Source organism: Epinephelus moara, chromosome 21, assembly GCF_006386435.1.
Source record: "Epinephelus moara isolate mb chromosome 21, YSFRI_EMoa_1.0, whole genome shotgun sequence".
NCBI classification, from domain to species: Eukaryota; Metazoa; Chordata; class Actinopteri; order Perciformes; family Serranidae; genus Epinephelus; species Epinephelus moara.
The window spans coordinates 39,256,062-39,265,889 of NC_065526.1; positions in this window are offsets into that span (position 1 = coordinate 39,256,062).

The following is a 9,828-nucleotide window of genomic DNA, read 5'->3' on the forward strand; positions in this document are numbered from 1 at the left end:
AACTCTAAATTGTCCGTAGGTGTGAATGTGAGCATGAATGGTTGTTTGTCTCTATGTGTCAGCCCTGCGATAGTCTGGCGACCTGTCCAGGGTGTACCCTGCCTCTCACCCGATGTCAGCTGGGATAGGCTCCAGCCCCCCCGCGACCCTCAAGAGGATGAAGCGGTTAGAAGATGAATGAATGAATGAATAGTTGATATTTGCTAATAAACAACCACGTAAATTACACATTGTAACTTTAAAAAAAAGAAGTTGTGAGGTAAATAGGCATGTTCTGAAACAGATAAAGAAATTTAGGAAGAACCACCATTCTAACAATATTCATGTCCTTTCAATTTATCTATCATTATTTTAAGCTTGCAATCATGTCCAAAATGTTTTATTTAAATTGGCAATTTGGGTTTCTGGTGATATTGTTCTCTAGGTAGACGAAATGGTCGGTGTTCATTTTGAAAGATAGGTTATCAAGAAAGTGGGAGTTGAGGCCATCAGAGAGAGGCATGAGTAAACACTTTTCCCAGTTAATGTTAAACCCAGAAAGCTGACCAAAGCTATTTATGAGATCAAGGAGGGGAGGTAATGAAGTCCTTGCATCTGACAAAGTCAGAATTACATCATCTGCATATAAGCTTATGGCGCAGACATATGTCCCACACCTTATTCCATCGATTTGGGAATTGGATCTAATAAAAATGGTAAAACACACCTTGTATGGTAGCCTTGGCCACCAGTGTATGAATGTGTGTGTGAATGGGTGAATGTGACTCGTAATTTAAAAAGCCCTTTGAGTAGTCGGATGACTAGAAAGGCGCTATTTAAGTGCAGTCCATTTACCACAACCCGCTCTACCTACTGACCCACAGTTGTGTCTAAACAGAGAGCGAGAGAGATTAGATGACACACACACACACAAACACACACACATGGGCAGATGGAGACAGAACTCTACATGTGATTAGAACAGATCAGAGTAGAAAAATCGCTTGCTGGCCAGTGCAGAGAAATGCGTTTCTGGTGTTAACAGCTAGGCGACACACATGGGCAGATGGAGACAGAACTCTACATGTGATTAGAACAGATCAGAGTAGAAGAATCGCTTCAATGCAGAGAAATGCTTTTCTGGTGTTAACGGCTAGGTGACAGCTGACAGGCAGTTGTGCAACAGTTAAAAGTGGGGCCCTGGAGGTAAAAATGGGGACATTTCAGGGGAAAACTCCAGCTGGGGACAGGCCACCAAAAACAGGGACTGTCCCAGAAAACAGGGATGTCTGATCACTCTATATGGGTAACTTAATATTGGTTGCACTAGTGATGCATGATATTGGATTTATTTGCCAAAATCAGACAACTCATTTTGCCAATAACCCATACCGATAGCAATACATCCACTTTTTTCCCCACCTAATTTTAGTGATCATCAAGTCTCTTCTGTTGTGAAATTAACATCATACTATGCCCACCAGCAGATGGAGATATGAAATACAATACTTTTCAATGTATGTAATATTCATCCATTGTGCAAAATGTTAAAAAAGCATGTTGGTCGATGCCCGACAGTGTCTGGGCATGCTCTTGATGAGTCAGGTCATGGTGTCCTGGGGGATCTCCTCCCAGACCTGGATCAGTGCATCAGTGAGCTCCTGGACAGTCTGTGGTGGTACTCGGCGGTGTCGGATGCAGCGATACTTAATGTCCCATAGGTGCTCAGTTGAATTTAGGTCAGGGAAACAAGAGGGCCAGTAAATGGCATCAGTGCCTCCGTCATCCAGGAACTGCCTACACACATTGTCCTGCACCAGCAGGAACCCAAGACCCACTGCACCAGCATAAGATCTGACAGTTACTCTGAGGATTTCGTCCTGGTACCTAACAGCAGTCAGGGTACTGTTGGCTATGACATGGAGGTCTGTGCAACCCTCCAAGGACATGCCTCCCCTGACCATCACTGACCCACCGCAATACCAGTCATGCTGGATGATGTTACAAGCAGCATAACGTTCACCATAGCGCATCAAGAATCATTCACATCTGTCACATGTGCTTAGTGTGAACCTGCTCTCGTCTGTGACCTGGAGACCTGTAAATTCTGGTGTTCTCTGGCGAATGCCAATTGAGCTGCATGGTGCTGGGCTGTGAGCACAGGTCCCCTTAGAGGAGGTGGGGCCCTATTGCCACCCTCCTGGAGTATGTTTCTGACAGTTTGGTCAGAAACATGTACACCAGTAGCCTGCTGGAGGTCATTTTGTAGGGCTCTGGCAGTGCTCCTCCTGTTCCTCCTCACACAAAGGAGCAGCTACAGGTCCTGTTGCCGGCTTAATGCCCTTCTATGGCCCTGTCCAACTCTCCTCCTGTAATGGCTGGTCTTCTAGTATCCTTCGTGCTCTGGAGACTGTGCTGGGAAACGCAGCAAACCTTTTTGTGACTGCATGTATCGATGTGCCATCCTAGAGGACCTGGACTACCTGTGCAACCTGATTGGGCTGCAGGTACTGCCTCATGCTACCAGTAGTGAGAAGGACACTAGCAGAACAGAAAATTTGAGAAGAGTCAGTCAGGAAGGTTAAGGAGAGAGCAACTGTCTGTGGCCACCAGATGTAAAACCATTGCCTTTTTGGAGGTTGTCTTGCTTTTGCCTCTCCATTGCACCTGTTATCACTTTCATTTGCACCGAAGCAGGTGAAACTGATTCACAATCACTTGTGCTTACTAAGTAGACAGATTGATATCCCTTAAGTTTAACTAAGTTGGTGTTATACTGTGACCATGAAGTGTTCCCTTAATTTTTTGAACAGTTTATATAGACACAGATCACATGTTGACACCAGATGCAAGAGGGGCCATTGGGTCTAGTGTTTAAAAGAGTCAAGTGTTTTCTGACTCCACAGCAGCACCAGGAGCAGGAGTTCTAGGCTGCTTTGACCAGAAAGTCCCAGTTCTTCTGGCCTAATCTTTTCACCATGCCCAGGGGCGGACTGGCAATCTGGAGGTTCTGGAGAATCACAGAACGGCCGGTACTCCAGGACAGCCGGCGGCCGCCACGCAGTCATCACCTTTATTTATTTATTTTTTTCCTTTTTCTCCCTGATAATCTACTGTTCCACGTCCAGTCCGCTAGGTGGCAGCCTTTAACCCTATGGGCCCGAACGACAAGTTCACACCTGTTCTTCTCTATTGATTTTCCCCGCAACCGTGCATCATAGTGAGAAGTCATGCATATCACGTGAAACAGCGGAATTGTGGCTTTCCGACAAGACCAAGCACTAGTAGTCCAATGTTTTCACAGCGAAAAAGAATGATAAAGTTACACTAAAATGATGTATAACAGAGCTTTCATACAGCTCTGCACACACATTACTGTTGGATGGATTACTCGCGAATGCAGGCTCGCACAGAAATGTCACGCATATCACATGAAAGCACAGGACTAGAGCTTTCCACTGATACCACACACATCATTGTGCTGTCATCCCATCATGCTATAAATCCAGATTAATTGTCTACAAAATAAAAACCTGACGAATTTCTTTACAGCCCATTATACAGATCTTGTTATCAGTCACTTCATATAGTGAGGAATATCGTATCTTACCACGTCTTAGGCTTGCGTGTGTTTCTCCCTGTCTATCCACATTTGTAGTCCGGCTTTCAAGATGCAAATATCTCCATATTGTCCAGTTGACACTCCATCAAACTTTGTATGACAAGACAAGCGCACTTCATCTTTGCGCACCCAGACAACTGCAGCCCCCCAATGCCCAAAATGCCCCCCAATATAACTGAAACTGAAAAACAACAACAAACTTTGTTTACTGCAAACAAAGTGGCAAATATTATCTTGGAGGACATCATTGCACTTGGTTGACTATTTTTCTATGATCTTAGATGTAAATATTGCATGTTTCTTTCAGATAAAACACATTTTTGCCCACATTGTCCTGAAAAAAACAAGATATAGCATGTGTATGTAGCCGTTATAATGATTGTGCTATGAGCTTAAAAGTAAAGGCAGTAAAAATACCCCAAAAACGCCTAGGGCCCATAGGGTTAAATTGGATGCCAGCCGGCCCATAGATGTTGACCCTGTTTCAGGCAGTCACCTGCATTGTATTGCTCAGCAGAGAGACATCTGGACTGTGTCGTTTATTTCTCAGTGAGTATTCTACACTATGCTCTTAACACAACATCTAGTCAACATCGATGCTATTGCTGTAATTTGGAAGGTATAGTATCATGTGTTAAGATTTCAGTATTTTGACACCCATGTCTGGGGCTGATGAGTTTCCGCGCACCAGTTGTTGTGGGCTGGGCCGAGTCAAAGTCCAGGGCTGTTTTTTAGTCCCAGTCCGCCCCTGACCATGCCTCTGTCCCAGTGAAAAAGAATACATGATGGTGTCAGCAGGCTGAATCCTTGTTGGCTTACCCTGTGTTGCTCAACTTTTTTTTTTTTTTAATACCGGTTGACAACATTTCCAATGTTACATGGTTGATAAAAGAACAGATTCTCTCTCTCGTTCTTTGTCTCTCTCAGTAGCAAAGTTCCTAAGCTTCTCCCCAGGTGTGTCTTGTTTATTTGCCTGCGGTAGAGGGAGAATCCCAGCACTGCAGGTCACACACAGCAGAGAATCCCAGTAAAGCAGCTCAGCACCTGGCTCAGTCCATGTCTTGAAGAATGAATGGCCATACATTTTTGAAAAAATCTGTGTACACATTTCTGAATATTCAGTGCCTGTAGGCCTATGTGTGTGTGTGTGTGTGTGTGTTACTCTTTGTGCGGGGGTGAGGTTATTGAGTTTGACAGTCAGTTTTTATCTTCTTACATGACAGCCCCATCAAAGATTAACAGTGAGCAAAAACATGAAGCACTAATGGAGGCACGCAGTGTACTTGTAGCATGGTAAAGTTACAGCTGTTATCACTAATGCTGCCAGTGGGTAACCACACACACACACACAGACACACAGACACACACACACACACACACACACACACACACACACACACACACACACATTCTGAAACTTGGACTGAATTGACTGACGAACTCTACCTCTCACAGTCTCCTGTCCATCAGCTGCTGACAGATGGTGTGAAAGAGAAAAAAAAGAGCAGAGAGGGTATAATGAGTAGCAGGGTTAAAGGTTTCAAATCTATTACTGTTAAAAACTTCCCTCCATCCAAAAACAAAAAAAAACTGTCTGACTTCAGCCCAGAATAAACAGTGTGAATCTTTTACGTAACTCTGTTTTATCTATGTAGGTTATTCATTCATTTCTCTGTTTCAATTACTGACAAAAACATGAGCATGTGGAGTCAAAAATGTATATCAAAGCAACACTGGCCCATTTTTGAAACATGACATTGTCCAGAATTTGTCTAAAATAAAACATCAGTAGTAGCCAAACACAATGCCAGGCAGAGGTATATACTGTCTTCTGTCAAATGTCCAAGGTGTCAGGATGATTATAAATATCAAAGCACTGTGATAATCAGCTATGACAAGACCAGATTAACCGACTATCGGGCCTTAGGGTAAAAATAATCTGTTGGGCTCCTATTAACACTAGAGTGTGGCTACCCGATCCGAGCAAGATGGGTCCCGGCGGTACCCAACGGGTCGGGCCGGGTTCGGTCAAAAATGTATAAATTGTATTCGGGCTTGGGTCGGATTCGGTCAGCTTTCAGTGAAAATGTAGTGTAAAAATAAATAAAATCCTATCGTCTGTCCTGTTTATTGCTTGGGGACTGTTATTTATGTGACAACACCTGAACACAACACACACACACACACACACACACACACACATTGGCTGTTTCTGCTGTTCATCTCTGAAGCTTCAGAGACAATGCTGAGTGCTCTTGCAGTCAGAGGACTGTGTATGTAGCTGCGTGTGTGACTGGGTCAGCTGTCTGCGGCAGCGCCAGTAGTTCTGTAGCAGTTCGGTCAGTTCGTGGTTCTCCTGACGGGCCAGAGCACAGAACTGGGCTGTGCACACTTCAACACCCTCTAGCCAAGCTTGCAAACCTCCGCCGGGCTCCCACACACTCAGCTGCTCTAGTGAGAACGGCTATTATATTTTTAACTGCTGATGACACTGCGTAATGTGTGTGCGTGTTTAAACAATCTACTAACAGAATAGCACAAATCAATGCCTTTTTACGGTAATTTACAAGGTGTAACCGGGTTAAATAGCCTGTAACCATAACAACTGTGTGACACAAACTCAGTGCTTTAGTAATTAAATAATGTCGGGCTCGGTTCGGTTTTGGACATAACAAAACAGAATGACTGTCGGGTTCGGATGGGTTCGGGTACTTTTCTCTCGCGCTCGGCCGGGTTCGGACAGATATATGTGGCCCGTGCTGCACTCTAATTAACACCCTGTTTCGCCTGCTTCTCATATTGTGTATGTAGGCTGTCACCTACAAATGGCCATAAAGTGCGATCTGTGGATAATAATTCACTCAGTGGTTCTTGAAGTTATGATGACTGAGTACCTATAGGGAGCCAGCATGTGACTGAGGGATCCACAAGAAAAATGTCGTTGTAAGTTGTCCAACGAACTGACTAGCTGTAGCTAACAGTACTAGCATTGACTGCAGAACACCATTCCTGCGGTAGTCATGAGGTCAATCAATTTTACTGCCACTTGTTACGTGTATAGAGTGGAAGGTTTGTTTGTTTGTTTTGTGTGTGTCTCTCCTGCAGGTGGGAATTAGAAGATTGGCTGCCACCTGTGAGCTCCAGAAGAGCAGAGTATTGGCTCACACTCTGGCCAGTTAGCCAATCAGAGATGGAGGAAACCATTTTAAAAGCCTCTCTAGTTCCTTGTTTGTTCTCTCTTGCTTTGCATACTAGGAAGGTTTGTGGTGGGGAGGTAGGGCTGAGGTAAGGCTGGGGTACCCTGTACATTCTGCACACACATAGAAAGTCATTGTTACTCCACTACGTTATGGGTTGATGCCACCGCTGTAATTTTTGTCCAGTCACTTTTGAAGATAAGGTAGTCAGGCCTTTTGTTTTCTTTTCCTTTCTACACAGAAAGCGCTGAGCTAGGCCCTATTTTGTTGTTCTTTGTTTCTTTTATTTGGCACAACCCCCACAGTTCCTCCTTCCCCCACATTTCAAAACCTTCATTTGTTGTTCACTTATTTAATCAAAGATTGTAAATAAATCCTTTTTTTTTTTTTTTTTGACTGCCACACTTCCGCCTTGAGTTCTTTCTTTATTGGTTGTCAGCGTTATTGTTTCCATTTGCTTCTTGTAAAGAGAAACATAACACCACTAGTTAGGCTGTTTTTTTTTCATGTGTTTTCCTATGAAAAGCAATGTACCAAAATCCGTACATATCCCATGTATTTTGTAAAGTTGTGATCTATGTGCTGACGGGAGTAAATAAGGAGTAGTGGATGGGTCACAACAAACAGACATTTGCCCAACAACAAGAAGAGACAAGATGGTGAATCCTCTCCATAGCAATGACTCTATACTTTTGTTCTAACTTCAGCTTTTCAGGCCTTTATTGTAGCTGAATATAATTTGTAGCTTCTTAAAATATGAATGAGGATAGTGATAGTGAGATACTGGCTACAGTTGCATTTGTAGTGGTAATGAAACAATGAAAAACAGAAACAAAATGAGCATCAGATGGACTGTGTTCATAATAGATATGCCACAATAATTTAAATAACCTGTGCTGATAAATCAGTCAGTGAGTATGTATGTGTGACATTCTCATAGAAAGTGAGCACCATCTGACAGGGACACATTGTTAGGATGGAAACCAACATACGTGTCAACAGTGGTGTGGATGTAAATGAGACAGACTCAGGCAGGGAGGGGATGGAGGGCAAGTAAGCACACTTGCTGTGGAGAGTTTGTAACTGGCAACTGTCTCACTGCAAAGTCATCAAATAACGGCGATTGGTCAGTGACTTCTGGCGTCAGACATGGAAGGAAAAAAAACGTCCTTTCACGTCAGCATGACATGCAACTGGTTGCCATTATTATTTACCATGGCGGGGCAGGACAACAATGCAAGTGTTAAAACCGGGTATAGCGTCATTTTATTGGCTCCAACGAATCAAACAAGGTGTCAATCACTCAAATCAACCAAGCCGTTGCGGAGATATGGGCCTCCAAAGCTCAGAATAGAAAATCAGTTTCAAATGTAGTAGGTGTGTATTGGTCAGTTTGGAGTGGGAAATGGAGGAAAAAAACGAAACGGACAGTTGTATGTGTATATCCTGAACATCATTAGGGATTTACAGAAACAAAAAATGAAAGATATAGGATTGTACATGACAAAAATCACATGCAAACATGATGCAATTTTGGAGAGCTCGCCTGAATTTTCTGTACTAAAACCTCTCTAATATTGTTCTACTTCACTTTATCAGAATCAACCTTTGCAGATTTAATGTTCACATATTGTACTATGATGTGATAGAGGTTCAGAGCTGCAGCCGCATCATTCCAAAGGGATACTCATCCTGAAAATGCTTTTTTTTTTTTTAGGTGAACCTCAAAATGTTTCATTTGTGCTGTGTGCCATCTTCATTTACTGTTCACCTATAACACATATACTGATATTTACACATCTTAACAAATCTCACAAGTGTTCCCTTTACCATGACACCAAAAGTATTCAAATAGACCTTGTGGTTGCAGAGATATTTCATTTCATTATGGGTATGCAATTTTCAAGCAGAGGCCTATAAAATAGGCTTAGGGTTTCAAAGGATTTATTAAGGGCCTGGAAGTCTGAGTAGGGCAGGTGGGAGGGCTAGTCATTAGGTCCAACATCACTGACTTTCACCTGAGAAGCCGGTGTTCACTTTCCCATGAATGTAAAGCCAAACCTTGTTCTTTTTTCCCAAACCCAATTACATACTTTTGTTGCCTAAACCCAACCATAACATAAATCTGCAGTGTTGTACCAATGTAGAGTGTTTATTTTGAAAGAAACAGTATGCAAACTGTACATTTCCTGTCAAACAGAAGTGTATTTTGAAAACAGACATTTCATGTAACAGGCTGAAGTTGACACAACATCCCAGGATGTCAACAACCAATGCACCCAGGGTACCTTGTACATACCTTGTACATCATATGTTGAAGTGGAAAGTCCATGACCAACTCAATCAATCAATCAATCAATCAATCAATCAATTTTATTTATAAAGCCCAGTATCACAAATCACAAAGAGGGCTTTACAGCATACAACATCCCTCTGTCCTTAGGACCCTCGCAGTGGATAAGGAAAAACTCCCCCCAAAAAACCTTTAACAGGGGAAAAAAATGGTAGAAACCTCAGGAAGAGCAACTGAGGAGGGATCCCTCTTCCAGGACAGACAGACGTACAATAGATGTTGTACAGAACAGATCAACATGATAAATTAACAGCAATCAGTATGACACAATGAGACAGAAAGAGAGACAGAGACAGAGAGAGATACAGGACAGATGGTAATGACAGTAGCTTACAACAACATAAATTAAAGTAATAATATTATAATTCTAATTACGGCTATTGTGGTACAATATGTTGAAAGCAGAGCATGTGAGCTGAGCGGAGCGGGTAAAAAATTCCGCTCCTTGCTTACAGACCTGTCACTTTGCGCCGCTTGGTTCTGCGCATTCTTCGCTCTGCTCCGCTCCATCATAAATTTTATCCCGCTCCACTTGCTCACCACTCCGCTCAAAAAAACTGCGTCATACTACCCTAACCTGTAATCTTCTATTCACAAATAAAACGGGGTCTGCCCATTTTTCCGACAGCCCATTGGTCCGACATCCCATTGTTCCGACCATATTAAACCCATTGTTC